We start from the raw sequence: 19,344 nt of genomic DNA on the forward strand, positions 1-19,344 counted from the left end.
CAACAATCACAACGATGTTCCGAAGTCGCAATCATTACCATTCAATGCCTCTGCCACACCTGTGTCCGCAACAATAAGCAATGACTTAACACCTGATCAAACTGAAGATTTGCTCGCCCTGTTAAATAGACACCGTTCTCTATTTGACGTGAACTCGCCCGCCCTCAGCATAACTATACCACCGCTACTCACTGCATCCAGACTGACGGCTCTCGTATTGTACATCGGCGTCCATATCGCGTGTCTCAGGTAGAACGCAACATCATCAAGGAAAACATCTCAGATATGCTACGACGCAACATCATACGTTGGGGAACGCCAGGTGGCGCAGAACGGAGCAGTCCGGGGTCTTTGGGCTCCCGCTTCAGCAAATGATTTTTGTGGTTTTTCGTGTGCTGTGCCTCAAGATCTTGCTACGAGTCGACTCATAAGCTGCCAAGGTTCACGTCGGTAGCGGACTTTCACCGGTAGGTTCATTTTTGAGCATTTTTCGGACTTTTACGCCACCGACCACGCCTCGCGTGCTTACCAAACGCCGAGTTGGCGTCTGCCGGGCAGGACGCGCCCTTCCTTGGACGCGCCCTTCGTTCCACCTGCTGAGCCAATATGCTGGACGGTGCTGCTGTTATTATGGACGGTGATGAACTCCCTCCGGAAGAGTTTGGAGAGGAACACGGCTGGCGTTCCGCCGCGGTGAAGAAAAGCTCGAGGCGCACGAACGCCAGTGCTACAGAGCGTGCCACGGCATGCGGCGAGAATGCCAGGGGCAATTTCAGTGCTACAAGAAAAGCTCTACACTTGAAGAATCAAGTTATTAAATCATCGAGAATGCCTCGACTGCCTAGCGAGCACTGGAAGATTATCGTCCGTCCAAGGGGTGGCTTGGATGTTGAGAAGGCGGGCTCAGCTAGACTTGGCCGGGCAATCGCAGAGGCGGCTGGAATTGTACCCACGCTCATCAGTCAGGACATTGTCTGCCCGAATGCAACGCAAAATATCATAGTTATTAGCACGGCGTCCCGTGCGAACGCTGACTCTTACCTCAGGATGAGCTGCCTTACATTGGGAATGAAGAAGTATGACATCAACACTTACGAGGCTGCCCCGCATGAGACCTGCAAGGGGGTCATCCGTAAGATTGACGCATCGGAGAGCCAGACGGAGCTGGAGAGGAGCATCCTTACTGAAAGAAACCCCACGGCTCTGGGAGTCAGACGTATTAAGAACACTGAGACGGTGGTTATTGTCTTCGATGGCTACAAAGTTCCCAACTTCATTTATTTCGGCACAGCGCTGGTCAGATGCTCGCTTTACCATCGGCAGCATGACTGCTGCTATGCCTGTGGCAGACTCGGGCACAGGGCGGACGTCTGTCCGACACCGGACGAAGCTGTGTGCAAGCGGTGCGGAATCAACAACCCTGATGAGAACCATCAATGTTCCCCGACCTGTGGATTCTGTGGCGGCCCACACGCCACGACGGATAAAAGTTGCCAGCAAAGGTTTCAGCTTCCATTTATTGTGCGAAGGCGGCGAAGAGAGCGCCGTGCGGAATCAGAGCGTCGTAGTCAGCAAACGGTACCTGCTAACGCCGACGAGGGTGTGAGCCAGCCTGCACACCGCAACTCCAGTTCAAACAGTCGTTCTGCTGCAACTGGGGTGGACAGCCGTGACTCATCGCAACAGGCAAGCAGTCGGTCCAGATCCAGATCTCGGTCCAGAAGTCGCTCCCAAGGCCAGCGAAAGGGAACTTCGTCTAAAGGCCGAGCCAAGTCCCGGTCCAGAGATCGTCGTCGGTCCCAATCCAGAGGCCCATCGCACTCGAGGAGCCAGTCCAGGGACCCGCATGGCACAGTCCGTTTCCAAAGCCCACCCCAACCGGAGATGCAGGGTGGCTCCTGGGCTGACCGGGTGCGCAGCGGAGGAGGTGAAAAGGTAACGGGAGGCACTGCGCCAGAGCATGGTCTAGCGGAGCTAAATCAGCTTAGGAAGGAGAATGCCGAAATGCGCAGCATTATTGAGTCGCTGAGAGCCGAAATGGCTGAGCTTAGACGTGTCAGTACATCTCAAGCTACTCTGGCATCTGCTTCTCCGTGTGTAGGTTCTCCCTCTCCTCAACCCATGGAGGTTCCCATGGTCGTGGAAGCGGGCCCCTCGGGTAACCCAGCCAAGCGTAAGGCTGCGACTTCAGCCGAGAATGTGCAGGCTAGAGCTAAATCTGAAATTAAGGAGACTCTAAATTCAATTTGCCTTGAGATTCACAAACTTAATGAGCGTTTCTCGGCGGTCGATCAACGTCTCACAGTTATGGATCAGAAAATAGATATTCAACATGCCAGAATTCAATGTGTGGAGAATCAATTACAGAACGCCGGCCTTATGGTGCAGAGCCCCAATATCAGGGGAGCAGCTCGGATTCACCCGGATTTCTTTCCAGAGGGAACGCCTTTATCGGCGCCCATTCCCATGAGTATCCCCAGTTCGAATAGTACAGTTGCTTCTGTACAGAACCTGACGGCAGGGTCAGGGAGCACCTCCAATGATCAAGATGGCCTCGCACGCTGAATTTCGTATATGGCAATGGAACTGCAGGGGGATCCTTAGCAAAAGGGGCACCCTGCAGCAATTTGTCCGCTCTCACAGCGAGAAGCCGCAAGTGATCCTACTGCAGGAGACGCTGTCTGATAGTGTAACCCTCCCGGGGTACAAGGCACATGCAGTTAAAGGGGAAGGCAGAGGGATTGCCACGTTAGTCAGCAACAAGTTCACCTTTGTGACACATGATCTAGGGGTAAGACCTAATAAAACGGAGCTCTCCTTAGTTGAGGTCATTCCGAGTTCTTCCAACCTTTCCAGCATTTTTATACTGAACATATATAGTAGCCCTAGTGATCATAGGCAGCGTTTTAGGACGATCATAGCTAAGGCAACCAGATTGGCTGGGCTCTCTCCTCTGGTTGTGGCGGGGGATTTTAACTCGCCTTTCCGGGCGTGGAACTACCCGTATGATTCAGCTAAAGGCAGGAGCTTGTGGCAGGAGACGGGAGATGCGGATCTCTCGTTAATTACGGACCCGATGTTTCCTACTAGGCGCGGCACATCCACCACCAGGGACTCCACCCCGGACCTAGCTTTCGTGAAAAATGCTGGCTCGGTAGGTTGGGAAAATCTTCTGACGGATTTAGGAAGTGATCATTATATTACAGTTACTAAATTACAGATGGAGGCAAAATCTAAAAGAAAGTTTACTTACGTGGATTGGGATAAATTTCGGGAGTCACGCAGCGCTCGAGCGGAACAGGGGGAAATCCCGGACTCTCTGGGGCAATGGACAGAGATGCTGCTGCAGGACGTTAGAGCGGTTACCAGAACCATTGAGACAGAGGTACAGACAAACAAAATGGACAGTCGGCTTGCGCATTTACTGGAGGCAAAGCAGTCGCTATTGGCCAGATGGAAGGGTCAGAGACTTAATCGTAGGCTTCGGAAAAAGATAGCAGAGTTAAATACACAAATTGAAGAACATTGCAAAAACTTGTCGAGGCAGCAGTGGGATGAAATTTGTAATTCAGTCGATGGACAAATGCGAACCAGAGGTAAATGGAATCTTTTAAAACACTTGCTTGACGAGTCGGGCACTAAATCTAATCAGAGGGGGGTCCTTGCTAGAATACTTCATCTTGCTCAAAAATCCTCCTCGGGCGCGGAGCTATTGGGGCAGCTTGCTGAGAAGTATCTACCGCTAGCAGTTGATTCCATGCAAGCCTATCCGGGGTATATGGGAACACCTTGTGCCCATTTGGATGAACCCTTCACCATCAGCGATGTGCGACGTGCCCTGCACGAACTTAATGGCCGATCGGCACCGGGTCCAGATAGGGTCACCAACAAAGCGCTTCGGAATTTGGAAGATGACTCTGTTGAATTTCTTACTGATGAGATTAATAGGATTTGGAAGGGAGGTGACATCCCGGAACAATGGAAGTTGGCCAAGGTGATCCTCATTCCCAAGCCCGGTAAAGCACCAAGTTTGGACAATCTGCGCCCCATCTCTCTCACGTCATGCGTGGGAAAGGTGGTGGAACACGTTGTCCAGAACCGAATCGCGGACTACATAGAGCACAATGATCTCTTCCCTCACTACCTTATTGGCTTTAGGCCAGGCCTCTGTACGCAGGATGCTATGAAAATCATTAAGTGTCAAATTTTAGATAATCATACCAGAGACACCAGGGCGATCCTAGGCTTGGATATAAAAAAAGCGTTTGATAATGTCCGCCATGATTCTATTTTAGATGCGATCTCAAGTCTCAACCTAGGTTCCTCATTTCATGCGTTTGTCAGATCCTTCCTGTGTGGTCGAAAAGCCATACTTAAAGTTGGAGATCTAGAATCGGATGTGCAAGCGCTGGGAAATAGGGGCACCCCGCAGGGATCTGTTCTATCACCCTTACTTTTTAACATCGTCATGGCTGGTCTCTCGAGGCAGCTTTCTGGAATTTCAGATGTTGGTCATACAATTTATGCCGATGATATCACCATTTGGTGTAGAGGAGGAAGTGATGGCACTGTAGAGGCGGCCCTGCAAGAGGCCATCGACACTACCGAGAGTTTTCTGGAAGACACAGGCCTTTCTTGCTCTCCGGAAAAGTCTGAGCTTCTCCTCTATAAACCGGTCAGGAGGGGCCGTCGACCGCGAGGCTGGGTGCCGCCCCTAGAAAATGACATCCACTTACGTACCAAAAGTGGACGATCAATCCCCAAAGTCGCTTCCATTCGGATCTTAGGTATGACGCTAGAAGCAACGGGCACCAACACCATCACGATTAAAAGGTTGGAAAAAAAGACAGACAGTGTTATTAGGCTCATAAGACGGGTGGCTAACCGAAGGACAGGACTATCAGAGGACAACTTGGTCAGGCTTATACATGCTTTTCTGCTGTGTCATTTTGCATATGTGGCGGCAATGCATGTCTGGAAGAGAATGGAAAGGGACAAGCTTAATGCAATGATCAGGAGAGCTGTAAAGAATGCCCTTGGGCTCCCCAACTACACCCACACCAATCGTCTCCTGCAGTTGGGAATTCATAATACATTGGAGGAAATTGCGGAAGCACAAGAAAGAACACAGGTAATTAGGCTGTCTGGCTCAAAAGCGGGGAGGATGATTCTCGCAGAAATGGGTATTCCACCAGCTCAGATTGAGGCTCTGTACCAAGGGTTGACGAGGGATCAGAAGGAAAACATCATTGTCTCGCCTGCCCCGCGGAACATGCATCCCCAACGTAATGTTGGAAGGAGGAGAGCGCGCGCTCGGGCCCTTCTTCGCCAAGTTGCGGATCTTGACGGGGGGGCCTGTTTCGTAGACGCGGCGCAATATGATGGCCAGAGAGACCGATTCACGGTAGTGGCAATCAACCACAAAGGCATTACAATTAATGCGGCGTCGGTATGCGCCAGAACTGCCAATGCAGCTGAGCAGGTTGCCATCGCCTTGGCTCTTTTAGATCAGCGTAATGAACACATATTTAGCGATTCTAGAGCTGCCATTCGTGCCTTCAGTGTTGGAGCTGTGTGCAAAGAGGCCAAAAATATACTCGGTGATAAGTTGCTTACAACCCATACCATTACATGGTTCCCAGCTCATATGGGAAACATGGACGGAGGGATCATAAATCTCAATGAGTTGGCCCACTCCAGGGCGCGAGGGTTAGCTGTCCGCGGCCATGGAGGACCTTTGGGTCGAACTGGAGATTTCGTAAACAGGGATCCGCCAACTACATATAATGAAATAACCCAACATTTCGCTATGGATAGGAGAATCTTTCCACCTCCACATGCGAAGCTAAATAGAGCGCAGGCGCTTACATTGCGATTACTTCAAACAGAAACGTACCCTAACCCTGCCTTTCTTCACAAGCTTTATCCTGATGTTTATTTAACCAACTCGTGTACAAAATGTGGCGGTTTAGCCACCTTACACCACATGCTCTGGGAGTGCCCTTCGGTACGTGGCACCGATACAGCATCGTCCAGAAAGTGGGACTCCGCTCTCCGGAGTCCAGACATAACATCGCAACTTTGGGCTGTCCAGAGGGCCCACGATGCGGCGCTAGGGCTCGGCCTTACTGTCCCATCGTGGGAGCGGCCCGCCGTGTGCTAGGGCGCACGCCTTCGGACTTGTCAATAAAGTTTTTCCAAACCAAACCAAACATCATACGTTCTTCCTCGAGTCCCTGGTCATCCCCAGTTGTTCTCGTTCAAAAGAAAGACGCGACAGTGCGTTTCTGCGTCGATTACCGTGCGCTAAACAAAATAACGCGCAAGGATGTTTATCCCCTCCCTCGGATCAACGATGCACTGAATTCATTACAGGGCGCAGAGCATTTTTCCAGCCTCGACCTTAGGTCAGGCTACTGGCAGATACCAATGTCGGAGTCTGATAAAGAGAAGACCGCCTTTTCAACGCCAGATGGGTTGTACGAGTTCAATGTGATGCCTTTTGGACTCTGTAATGCGCCCGCCACCTTCGAACGCATGATAGAAGGCGTATTGCGTGGTTTGAAATGGAAAACATGTCTGTGCTATCTCGATGACATAGTAGTGTTTTCATCCACGTTCTCGCAGCATCTACAACGTCTTGACGAAGTCCTCACATGCCTTGCAAAAGCCGGTCTACAGCTTAACACCAAGAAATGTACCTTTGCTAGCAAGACAATCAAGGTTCTCGGCCACCTTGTCAGCAAAGAAGGAATTCGGCCCGACCCCGAGAAGCTTGCCGCTGTCCTCGATTTTCCTCGTCCACTACGTCAAAAGGACCTGCGCAGCTTTCTTGGGTTATCTTCTTACTTCCGGTGCTTCATACGTGGTTTCGCGGAACTTGCGTCTCCGCTCCATCAACTCCTCGCAAAGAACGTCCCCTTCATTTGGTCCGAAGACTACGAAAGCGCTTTCACGGCATTGAAGCAAGCCCTCACGTCGGATCCGGTACTGTGCCACTTCGATTCCACCGCACCCACCATCCTTCACACCGACGCAAGTAGTCATGGTCTCGGTGCGGTACTCTTGCAGCGTGACAAAAACTCACGCGAACGCGTCGTTGCTTACGCCAGTCGTGCTCTTACCGCTCCAGAAAAGAACTACACTATCACCGAGCAGGAGTGCCTTGCTGTTGTTTGGGCAGTGCAAAGATTCCGACCATATCTTCACGGCCGTCATTTTACCGTCGTGACCGACCATAACGCCCTATGCTGGCTTTCATCGCTGAAAAACTTATCGGGTCGGCTTGGTCGCTGGGCGCTTCGCTTGCAGGAGTATGATTTCGATGTCGCCTACAGATCCCGGAAGAAGCATCAAGATGCTGATGCTCTATCGTGCTGTCATTTGCCCAGCGGAAGCAATTCACCATCGATACTCCAAACCGACAGCACCTCTCCAATCGCAGCGCTAAGTTCATCACCTGCCACCCTATCCGTCCTTGTTTCACAACAACGTGTCGACCCATACTGCCGCACCATTGTTGACCGCTTGACCGGCTCTACTCCTCCTCCAAACGCCAGACTCCGTCGACAACTTAAACAATTTAAGCTTGTCGGTGATGCTTTATGTCGCTACATATCTGTTGCATCATTAGGAGCCAGGTGTGCTTTCTTGAATTAGAGGATATTTGTAATACACACATCACCGAAAACCTTCGATACAAGGTTCAGTTGCAATCTTATGACCTAAATCTGTGACATCATGAGGTGTCAAGTGTAGTTTATTGCATTGGAGGACATTTTGCCTGCAGACAACGTTTAAAAGCTTTCTGCACAAGGTTCAGTTGCAATCTTATGATCGATATTTGTGATATCATGAAGTGTCAGATGTGGTTTGCCATTTTATAGAATATTTAGACTACTGACGACGTTCAAAAACTTTCCATACAGGGTACAGTTGCAATCTTATGATCGATATCTGTGACACCTCGAAGTTTCGGGTGTGATTAGTCGGTTCAGAGAATATTTTGACTAAAGACAACGTCCAAATGTCTCCCATGCAGGATTCAGTTGCAGTCTTATGAGCAATATCTGTCACACCATGAAGTGTCAGGCACAGTTACTTGCATTAGAGCGTATTTGGACTACACAGAATATTCAAAAACACTCTACGTAGTGCTTGGTTCCTATCTTATGTCAATATATGTTGCATCATAGGAGCCAGGTATGCTTTCTTGCATTAGAGGATATTTTGTAAAACACACATAATCAAAAGCCCTCTAAGTAGGGGTCAATCGCAGTCTTATGACCTAAATCTGTGACATCATGAAGCGTCGAGTGTGGTTTATTGCATTGGAGATTATTTTGGCTGCAGACAATGTTCAAAAGCCTTCCGCACAGGGTTCGGTTGCAATCTTATGATCGATATCTGTGACATCAAGAAGTGTTGGGTGTGCTTTGTCGCTTTAGAGAATATTTGGACTACTGACAATCAAAAACCTTCCAAACAAGGTTCAGTTGCAATCTCAGTATGATCGATATATGTGACTTCATAAAATGTTGGGTGTTATTTGTGTGCTTGGAGAATACTTTAGCTACAGGGAACCTCCAGAAGTCTTTCATGCAAGGTTCATGTGCAGTCTTTTGAGCAATATCTGTCCCATGATGAAGTTTCAGGCACAGTTAGTTGCATCACAGCATATTTCTACTACAGACTATGCCCAAAAGCATTCTACACAGTGCTTGGTTCCTATCTTATGAAGTCATGACCAATATCTGTTGCATCATTAGGATCCAGGTGTGCTTTCTTGCATTAAAGGATTTCAAATACACACATCATCAAAAGCCTTCCGCACAGGGTTCAGTTGCAATCTTATGATCGATAACCGTGACATCAAGAAGTGTTGGGTTCTTTGTAACTTCAGAGAATATTTTGACTACAGACAACGTCCATAAGTCTTCCATACAGGATTCATTTAGTACGATATTTTGACCAATATGTGTCACATCATGAAATGTCAGGCACAGTTGTGTGAAAGCGTATTTCACCTAGAAAAGAAAAATGCCCAGAAGCATTCTATACGGTTCCTATCTTATGACCAAATGACCAATATATGTTGCACCATTAAGAGCCAGGATATTTCTATCGCAGACAACATCCGAAAGCTTTTTCTATAGGGCTCTATTGCAGTATTATGACCTAAATCTAACACATCATAAAGCTTTGGGTGTGATTATTAAGTTAACGAGTGCTGTGAGTTATGAAGTGTATATGCACTGAATGTACCAGGATATTCACAATAGTATTAATGAATTTGGTAGTGTATGTATAGCAACCTAGTGATTTATACACCTTGGTTTTTTATAAACCCGATTTATAAACATAATCAGAGGGGCAGTCGCCCCCCTTTATCACCGAAGAGTGGGGGGCGCAATGTCAGCTCCATAGATTATTATAATAGGGAGTGGGGAACTAAGGCATCCCCTACATAGACATAATAGAGAGGGGGCACGGAGGTGAACATTCCCCCCCTCCTTAAAGAGAACCCTGCGCACGCCTATGACAGACGTACAGTATCCTAGACGTGAATGTTTCGTTCTTGGGAGCGGAGCACACGCACTGATGTTGGTTTCTGGTGCACACACCCGTAGTTACTTTGCGCACTGCGATGTCAATTAGTTCTGAAATAGTCAAAACAGTGGCGGGTGAAGCACAATAGACATTGCAACGCGCTATCATATCTTCGGTAACGTAAGAACCCGCTCTAATTGAAAACGCGCCGTTCTGTGATGAACTTGGACAGTTTTAGGCCAAAAGATAAAGCAACACTGTGCATCAGCCTTGGACGCGTGAGCGTCAACGCGGTTATAGTGTACTAGAATATGGGGTAGTCCACGGAGGAAGGAAAGGTAGGAGAGGGCATGCCCAGCCGGCGCAGGGCGTGAAAAGTGTGGCAGAAATGACGTCTCGGCGGCCATTATCACTGGGAACAATGGCGGCGTTGCTATGGTTACGTGTTGCGCAGTGAAGCTGGTCTAGCAGTGAGCGGCCGTGGCTGGTGGTGGCATGTGTGCCTCCCCAGGTTTTGATCGATTGATATGTGGGGTTTAACGTCCCAAATCTACCATATGATTATGAGAGACGCCGTAGTGGAGGGCTCCGGAAATTTCGACCACCTGCTGTTCTTTAACGTGCACCCAAATCTGAGCACACGGGCCTACAACATTTCCGCCTCCATCGGAAATGCAGCCGCCGCAGCCGGGATTCGAACCCGTGACCTGCGGGTCAGCAGCCGAGTACCTTAGCCACTAGACTACCGCGGCGGGGCATGTGCCTCCCCAGGTCTCGTGCTGAGAAGTGGCGGACAATATCCGTGCTCTGCGCCGCGTTTTTGGTTACGCAGTGTTCTCCTGGCAGTTACTGAACTCTTAGCAACGTTTACAAATCCCTTTGTCCATCACGGGGTTTCAACAGTGCGTAGCACGAGTGCATATCTATGTGTCGTGCGGCGGATGACGCGGATGAAGCAGTTAGTATTCAGCGAAATTGCGTTGCGCACCATGAAGAAGCTGAACGACGACGAACACTTTGCAGGTAAGTGACGGTTGATCACTGCTCCTGCTTGTGACAACGGACGACGCTGTTGAGCACAGCAATACGCCATGAGGACCATGTGCACATACGAAGTTTCGTGTTGTGTGTGTACAGTAACAACTGGCATGTGCGTATTAAAACACCTTTTCTGTTCCCCTTCGTACACTCTCCACCAGCATTGCATGTAATCTCAACCTAACAGCAACCGCGTTCAAGCGTCACTTGCAACGTGCTCAAAGTTACCACGGTCGCAGAATGCTGATGCCGGTGAGTTTTACGCGGAACACGGACACAGTGGCTGGACACTGCGTCGGCCGCGTGGGGGAATGCAATCGTAGAAGGCGCACGACTGATCGTGTTGTCTGTACAGTTGCTGAATTAATGACGTGAAAACACTCGCCGTTGTCAGTGCATCTAGCGCGCGTGTAGTTGCTTCGTTGTCGGCGAGCCGTTACTCCCTGTTATTACTCGGACGAAATGATATCGCCGAAGGTGTCCCGCAGGCTCAGAGTGATGAGCCCCGTTCCATTAGTTTCGGATCGTCACGACACACGCGCTCTGCAGCCCACGTGCTTTTCGAGCCGGAGAGAGAGTCGCGCCTTCTGCTTCACAATGCCCTGTCAATATGGCCGACTTCCGGCTTCATCGCGGCTTCACAACGAGTGACGTCAGGGTCTCTCCCACCTTTCCTTCCTCCGTGAGGTAGTGTGTTCAGGGAGGAGCCGTGGCTGCCGCGGTTGGTTTCGACAGCCGCGAGATGGCGTCACCTCACCCATTGCCTTTTATGCACTTCTGTGCTTTGATAGTAGTAATAGCAGAGGTTTAACGTCCCAAAACCACCATATGATTGCTAGAGACGCCGCAGAGGAATGCTCCGGAAATTCGACCACCTGGGTTGCTTTAACGTGCACCTAAATCTAGGTACACGCACCTCAGTATTTGTGCCTCCGCCCAAAATGCAGCCGCCGCGGCCGGGATTCGATCCCGTGACATGCGCTTGCACACGTCGCGCCTAATAGCCTTGTGTTTATTTGCTCACACGTCCGCGAAAAGCTTTCTGAATGGGTGTGATCGTGCTGCATTCAAAACAAAACGAAATGTCAAAGCTGCAACGCACGGTCCGAGTGCAGGTATCAATAAACGATGGCGACGCAGTCATCCCTGGGGAAACAGCTTTTAAAGCTCGGTTGGTGAGCAAATGAAAAATCAGCAAGATTGAGGTATCCAAGAAGCATCTATAAACCCGAAAGTTTCTTGTTATATTACTGCTGTATGGAGTCGTAGTCTGCCCACTGCGACAGCTTCAACTTCCTTCGCTACGCGTGCGGCATCGTTCTTGTCGATAGTTGCATCATGCAATTGTAATTATGTTGCTAAGGTAAAAAAACTGCCATTTGATTGAGCGGCACGCCGTAGCTGAAGACCTGGGAATAATGTTGACAATCTTAGGTCCTTGCACTGTACAGTCATATCGCACTGTACAGTCAAAAGGAAACATCACTTGGCACCACTGTCAGACTGTAAGAAGAAACCCTTTATTTATGGGCGCGCATACTGCAGTGAATAGTAACACAGATCAAATTCGTCGCCATTCCGTGGAATTATCAGTTCACGATCACTTCATCATGGTGGCACCTTTATGAACAACGGCTGATTTTCGCGTGCAGCTTTTTTTTTTTTTTCGTTTTGCCTCTCGAGACTGGTTGATACCCTTCACGAAAAAATGAAGCCGTGACAGCACGTAAATTACCGCTCTTTTTGACACGAGATGCAATGTGATCGAGCGCATATAAATTGAAGGTTAAAAAAGTTTGAGTAAGCGTTCCGGCCAAGCTGTGCTCCCTGTAGTGTTCGCCACCTCGGGTTCGTAGACAGCAGGAAGGTACGTCGATGAACCTGAGTCAGTGGCCTCACCGTCAACGCAGGGTGCCGCAGTTTTCTTGGAGATGGTAGATTCGACCGCCCAGTTCTTCCGCTTTCTCGGAGGTCTTGGATGCGGCGCTTTCTTCGATAAGTAGCTTGGAACATTGGGCAGTAACATCGGCACAGCGTCCGACATTACCTCTGGTCTCCTACGTTGTGCGCGAGCTCCTTAGCCGTTTATAACGTGCGCGTACATAGTCTCCGAGAACACATGAAGGCTCGAAGTGTAGCTGACATACAGAGCATCTTTCGTTCAAGGTCCCATCCTTTCAATGTGAATTCTGTTCCCAAACCTTCCTCCTCGTCTTCGGGTGCAGCGAAAAGCGAGGCTGCTCACCTTTTCTGCAATGGTATGCTTGCTAGGTGCAAAGCAGTGTCGTTGCCGCCGATGACTCGGCATCGCCTCACTGTCGTGTGGCCAGCAAAAACATTCCCAGAAAAACTTTCGTTAAGCGGGCGCGAACACAAGCAACAGGTCACAGAACAGCACCTGAGAAGGCAGAGCTATGGTGGCAGAGCGGCGCGAAGCAAGTTCCGTACACTGTCACGCTGCCCTGCGGCCACCAGCGTAATTTTTTCGAAGAGTGTCGGAGTAGCGGCGGGACAGCGGCGCTCCAATGGTGCGTTTGCTTTTTTTCTTCTTCGAGTCGTTATTATCACCCCCCTCACCTTCGAATTGCGGCAATTGGCATGAAATTATCAAATGTAAAGGCTTCAAAAGCAATCGTACGTGCTGCGTGCCGCATTGTACAAACAGAGCGTCGACAAGAGTCAGCCTCCATGCCTTGCCAAGAGACGCAGCGAGCTAAAAAAGAATATATCGTGAAGTTGAGATTCAGCAAGACACTCTTGTCGCCGATGAAAGAGTGCAGCGCGCACATTGTCAACACCAACTACTTCTGGAGCCATAGGCAAGAACATTAGAATATCTGATTTGTGTACATGCTTCCGTTATTTTTATGAGGACAATTGAGGCGTTCATTAAAAAAAATGAAGTAAAGCTTGCGACAGCGTGTTGCAGTAACACTAACATTGCTGTGGTCGTTATGTAACATTTCTTATAGTATTGTTTGTGTCAAGCCCCAGTTTATGGTCGCCGTTACATCTCGCCTCGTCAAAACCCTGCACCCGCATGCCATCACTTGAACGAGCTGCATAGCTTTGGTCAGCGCAGTGGGAACAAGCAGCCTAAATTGTGCTTTAGAAATACGTAACAGTTTGTGAGTGACGCGCTTGGCGTGTTGTGTTGTGAAAAATAATTAATCATTTAAAGCTATTCCTGGAAGGAATATTTGTTGGTGAAGCTACAAATGGTGTTTTTTTTTTTTTTGTATGCAGACCTACTGATAAGGAAGCCTGCAAGGAAGCGACTGAAATCATCAGCTTCTGAATGTTTCCTCGGCGGCCCCACGACAAGAACTTGTCCCGAACGCAAACCGCAGCGGAACGTAGCGCTTGTGCATCTGTGAGGTTTTCCCGAAGTTTGTATGATTTGAAAATTTGTGCATATGATAGCGTCATTACTGTGTAATATTTAGTTCATCTGGTGACACATGCTCAATAAAGTTTTTTTTGAACTAGTGTGTTGTGATTATTGCATAAAACTTACAAAACATCTATGAGCTTCACATGTGAAATCACCATACATTTATGATGCGTGGTGTAGGAGAAGCTCCATGTGCGCGAAAAAAAAAATGCCGGACCTTTGGCTTTGGTCTAAACAAACTTATTCAGATTTTGCCTGTGCATGCATATGGCCACAGTTGTACTGCATGCAACAATCAAGAAGTAATATTTTAACAAAATAATAATATATTTCATAATGCAAAAGCCTTTCAGCTCGCCTGTTGAAGAGTATAGTCTCTGCATGCACATCGCGAAGATGTGCTTGTAGCGTCTTGAATTGCCTTCTCTGCACCTACAGTGGCCCTGAAAACTAAAGTGCCACAACATAAAGCACTAGCACTGAATTCATCTCTGAACTCTTCCCATCCAACGACAAGCAGCTGCACTAGCGAATATAAGTGCTATAGTATTGTGGCTGTCACACACTTCGGGTGAGGCCCCGCCGATCTAACATCGACGTGCGGCAGACTCGCAAGCTTCCACTTTACGCTTCGGCCTGCGACGCCTGAAAGGCCTCGAAGTGGCACATTTCAAATTTATTTGCGGGTTGGTCGGCCCGTGCGGGGTTGCACGTGTGGTGATGTGTGGGCCTGACCGACGCACTCATAGAGCAGACACAGAGTTTGATTACACATAAACAAGCATTTAATTAAAACAGGGGCAAAGGCAGGAGATTACAAAAAAATAACAAAGGAGGAAAACTGATATGCGATGAGAAAGAAAGACTATGAAACAAACTATGCTCTAAAAGAACACTACAAGAGGTACAGACAAAAGACAAAGATGCGGAATGTTAATAAAATAACGACAAAATGGAAATAAAAAAAGAGTTACAAGGAAATAATTACAGAATGATTCTTGGTCGCGCTTTTGAATTTCTGTGTGCGTCGCAGCGCACACAACTACACAGTTTAAAAAAAAGGCTGGTTAAAACAATTTAGCAGTTTGAAAAAAGTCGTAATAAAAAGTTTTATACGGACCAGGCCAGCTCTTGGTGCACGTAGGGGAGTTGACGGGTGCCGCTGACGATCTCGCCGGCTTGGTAGACGACGAGGGTGCCCGGAATTGCAGCCGTCTCAATACGTTGCGCGGGTCACTCCATGCTCGTCGCCCACGCGAGGCTCGCGACACCGACGACCGCACTTGTTGCTGGCTGTACGTCAACTGCCCTTCCGATGCAGTTCAAACCTCTTCAGGGGCGTACACGTGACCCCGTCTCATTTGGGGGTAATTTTCCTTTTTTTTTTTTAGATCGCCGGTGCCCCTTTCGGTACAGGTAGACGAGCCGGCGCCACGCTGGGTCGTTAGTCGCCAGATGTCGTCCCCCGAACACAAAAGCGCCCCTCATTGGAAGATTGGGCCCACGGATAATCCGAAAATTGGAGTCGTTTGTGACAATCCGCCAGACGTCCATCACTCAACACAGGATCATCACGTACGAGGGCGCACGCCCAATACACCAGCACCCCTACCGCGTGTCGGCTAAAGAATGTGAAGCGATACATACGCAAGTTCGCGAGATGCTTGACGATGGCGTTATCGAACCATCCAACAGCTCTTGGTCATCTCCAGTCGTGCTTGTCAAAAAGAAGGACGGGTCGCTACGCTTCTGCGTCGATTACCGAAAGCTTAACAACGTGACCAAAAAGAATGTGTACCGGCTACCGCGTATCGATGATTCGCTGGATAGACTTCGTCGTGCCCATTATTTCACTTCTCTCGATCTCAAAAGCGGGTACTGGCAAATCGAGGTAGATCAGCGAGACCGCGAAAAGACAGCCTTCGTGACTCCAGACGGCCTATACCAATTTCGAGTACTCCCTTTCGGCTTGTGTTCAGCGCCGGCAACTTTCCAGCGACTGATGGACACTGTCCTCACAGGGCTCAAGTGGCAGACTTGTCTTGTCTACCTTGATGATGTGGTGGTCTTCTCTGCCACGTTCGAGCAGCACCTTCAGCGCCTGCGCAGCGTGCTGGAGGCTATCCGGTCGGCGGACCTCACCCTAAAGCCACAGAAGTGCCACTTCGGCTATAAAGAACAAAAATTTCTTAGACATGTAGTTAGCGCCGAAGGAGTCCGGCCCGATACGGACAAGCTTGCCACTGTTGCCGAATTACCAGCTCCTGTCGATAAGAAAGACGTCCGGCACTTCCTTGGTTTGTGCGCCTATTATCGCCGGTTCATTCACGGCTTTTCACAAATGGCAGAACCTCTGACTCGTCTCACAAGGGACAACACGCCGTTTGTCTGGCAAAACGAGCAACAAGCAGCTTTTGATGAACTGCAACAACGCTTGCAATCAGCGCCCGTTCTCGCTCATTTCGACGATGATGCTGACATGGAGGTCTATACTGACGCTAGTAACGTTGGGCTCAGTGCAGTGCTCGTTCAGCGTCAAGAAAACATCGAAAGGATGATAGCCTACGCCAGCCGCTCTCTATCCCGTGCCGAGGCGAATTATTCCACTACGGAGAAAGAGTGCCTCGCAGTCGCGTGGGCAATCACCAAGTTCCGCCCGCACCTTTATGGTCGTCTCTTCAAGATAGTGACGGACCATCACGCGCTCTGTTCGTTGGCAAGCCTGCGCGAGACCCTTCAGGTCGGTTAGCACGGTGAAGCTTGCGGCTGCAGGAATTTGATGTCACCACCGTCCATAAGTCCGGCTGTAAGCATGAAGACGCTGACACACTGTCACGCGCACCCCTTCATGTCGCCAGTCAGGAAGCAGAGGAAGACGAAGGCTTCCTGGGTGCCGTTAGTGCATCAGACTTGAGCAAACGACAGCGAGATGATGCAGACATTCGTCCGATCATCGATCATTCAGAGGGCCAGGGCACAATCATACCACGTCATTTATTCCGCTCGTTGCCGTCGTTCTGCCTTCGAGATGGTGTGCTGTACAAGAAGAACGCTCGTTCGAACAACCGTGCCTACCTCCTGGTGGTTCTTCGAGACATGCGAGACGACGTCCTCTTCGCTTGCCATGACGAACCCACATCCGGTCATCTGGGCTACTCACGTACACTTGCCAGAGTGAGCGAGAGGTACTATTGGCCAGGACTTTCGGCAAGCGTCAAGAAGTACGTCAAGAGGTGTCGGGAATGTCAGCGCTGAAAGCAACCATCTGTTAAGCCAGCTGGTTTGCTTCAGCCCATTGAAGAACCCTGCACGCCGTTCGACCAAGTCGGCATGGACATTCTCGGGCCATTTCCCCTGTCTGCGGACAGCAACAAATGGGTGATCGTCGCGACCGACTATTTGACACGCTACGCTGAGACGCAGGCGATCCCACGAGCCACGGCTTCTGAGGTAGCACATTTTTTTATGCGCCACATTGTGTTACGACATGGTGCTCCTTCCAGTATAATAACGGACAGAGTGACGGCATTCACGGCGCAGCTTATGGACGAGGTTTTCAAACTGAGCAACACCAGACACCGAAAGACAACTGCGTACCACCCGCAAACCATCGGACTTACCGAGCGACTGAATAAGACCATCGCAGACATGATCTCAATGTACATCGACGTACAGCACAAAACATGGGACCGGATCTTACCTTACGTGACCTTCGCGTATAATACCGCCGTGCAAGAGACCACGCGATTCACGCCATTTCGGCTTCTCTACGGCCGCGAAGTGCAGACCATGCTAGACTCGATGCTACCGTGTCAGGACGAAGACGAGTTGTCAACTGACGCCGATGAATTCGCAGAGCGTGCTGAGAAAGCCCGGCAGCTCGCGCGACTATACATCGGCCAGCAACAGCAGGCAGACGCACGGTGCTATAACATCCGCCACAGTGAAGTATTTTACAACCCCGGAGACCGAGTTTGGGTGTGGCCTTAGTGAAAAGTTACTGAGCCGGTACATTGGCCCATATAAAGTGTTACGTCGCGTCAGTGACGTGAAATACGAAGTGGTTCCGGACTCAACATCGCAGGCACGGAGTAGGACACGACCGAGGTCGGATGTCGTTCATGTGTTGCGCATGAAACCATTTATTGCGCATTGTTCGTAACTTTTTTTCCTTGCCGTACACTCTTCTTTGTGTTATTTATTTATTTTTGTGAACTTGCTTCTTCGTTCACTGATTTTTTCTATATTGGCACGCTCGTTAATTTCTGCTTTTACTTTATTTGAATTTCCAATTTCTTTTGTTTTTCCACGCGCCTATGTCGTAACATCGTGGTGGTGCTATGTACTTTTTTCATCGTGGTGGTGCTATGTAATGGGTCGACTGCAAGAGCGGCTCTACCATCTGGAGGAAAGAAAGAAGATTGCGTGCCTCTTCTCGGCTCGAGAGCCAGCCACGACTGACGCATCGTCCTAGAGCTAGCTACCCGCCCGGTCGTTCAATAAATCCCCCAGTACTTGTGGCTCATCGTGACAATATATAATAATAAAGAACAGGGACAACCACAACTGTTATTTGAGACCAGAAGGATAGTAGGCCTAGCCAGCGAAAGTTGCGACGACGTCCGAGCCGAGCGTCTCGTGCTTAGCACTGACGAAGTGGTTGCCGAGCTTTGCATGACCCACTACTTTTTCATTACATATTTCCCCCTCACTGAAGACGGATCCAAGTAGGTCTTCTAAGGTGTCGTGAGGACATGTGGTTCGTGATAGGGTTGTAGACGATCCACGTGTATGATTTCGCGGCCTTGGTGACGCAGGTTCGCAGTGGCCGTGAAGGGTTCGATCAGGTAGTTGACAGCGGAAGTTTGCTCCATGACGCGATAAGGTCCATGGTACCTGCTGACGAACTTTGTAGAGGTACCTGGAGCAGCATTGGGAGGCACTCACAGCCAAACAAGAGAGTTGGGAGTAAACTAGTAGTGGGACCGTCCATCGTCGCGGCGAAATTTTTGTAGCTCTTGTTCTTCTGTTGTAAGGGTGCGAGCTAATTGCCGACATTCTTCCGCATACCGAGCGGCTTCGAAAACTGGTGTGCCTTCGGATGAGTCGGGTCGGTAGGGGACAATGGTGTCGATTGGAGATGATGGCTCTTGACCATAGAGTAAGAAGAAGGAAGAAAAGCCTGTCATCGCTTCAGGTGTTGCGTTGTAAGCGTACGTTACGTTACGTAGGGAAGAATAAGATCCCAGTTGGTGTGGTCGGAGGTGACATACATAGAAAGCATGTCGCCAAGAGTGCGGTTGAAACGTTCGGTCAAGCCGTTTGTTTGTGGGCGATATGCGGTAGTACAATGGTGAATCTCA

The sequence above is a fragment of the Rhipicephalus microplus genome, chromosome 9 (genome assembly GCF_043290135.1).
Source record: "Rhipicephalus microplus isolate Deutch F79 chromosome 9, USDA_Rmic, whole genome shotgun sequence".
Taxonomy (NCBI): Eukaryota; Metazoa; Arthropoda; class Arachnida; order Ixodida; family Ixodidae; genus Rhipicephalus; species Rhipicephalus microplus.